A 1,065-nucleotide genomic window follows, 5' to 3' on the forward strand; every position below is an offset into this window, starting at 1 on the left:
GTTATTAGGACAAAGGTGAGAGAAGATTTTGCATCCGATTTACTATGCGAGCAATGTTTTGAATGTGGGTCAAAAGGAAACATAAAATACGGTTGTTGATCATTTGTGTAGACTATAGGAGGAAGCAATGTTAAGGTTAGAGTACGGAATTGAGATTAATGATGTGTTTCCTGATCAAAAGGTATTGTTCTCTTCTTATGATATTATCCCTTAGTTCGAAGAATTTTCAAACTACTTGAGAACTTATTTTGTTCTGTCAGTTTTCATTCCACCAAAGGAAAAAGTTCATGTTTTATGTGAAGAAATTCTTTTTGGATGAACCATACTTATTTTGTGTTGTGTTGATGAGATTATTCGTCGTTGTGTGTCTGAGGTTGAGATGATGAGTATACTAGAGATATCTCATTCATCGCCTGTTGGTAGGCACCATATTGGGATTCGAACTCCCCATAGAATTTTTGCAGTATGGGTATTACTGGCAATTCATCCACCGAGATACTCATGATATCACACAGCCTTGTGATCTTCACCTGCATGAGGGAGAAATCGCGAGAAAACAAGAACTACCAATGAATCCAGTACTGTTTATTGAGCTTTTTAAAGTTTAGGGTCTTGACTTCATGGGCTCGTTTGTGAGTTTGAATGGCATGCAATACATTGTTTTGGCGATTAACTATGTACCCAAATTGGTGGGAGTAGTTGCGCTTTCAAATAATAAGGGAAATAATGTCACCATGTTCCTAAAGAAGAATTGTCTTCTCTAGATTCGGTACTCATAGGGCAATCATATGCGATAGAGGTTCTCTCTTTTGTAATAAAAATTTTAAGGTTCTTCTTGACAAGTATAGTGTTCGCCACAACGTAGCAACTCCATATCATATATAGTTGTCAAGACCCAAAACCGAGCCGCGACAGGCACCCACATTTACCCTCCTATGTGAGCGAACCAACCAATCTAAACCTTAACATTTAAATTTAATATCAACATAAAGCAATGCAGAAGACTTAAACTCATTAATAAAAGACAATTCAATAACTTCTAAAATTCAACATCTATTATTTCCC

This window comes from Solanum pennellii, chromosome 9, assembly GCF_001406875.1.
Source record: "Solanum pennellii chromosome 9, SPENNV200".
NCBI lineage: Eukaryota > Viridiplantae > Streptophyta > Magnoliopsida > Solanales > Solanaceae > Solanum > Solanum pennellii.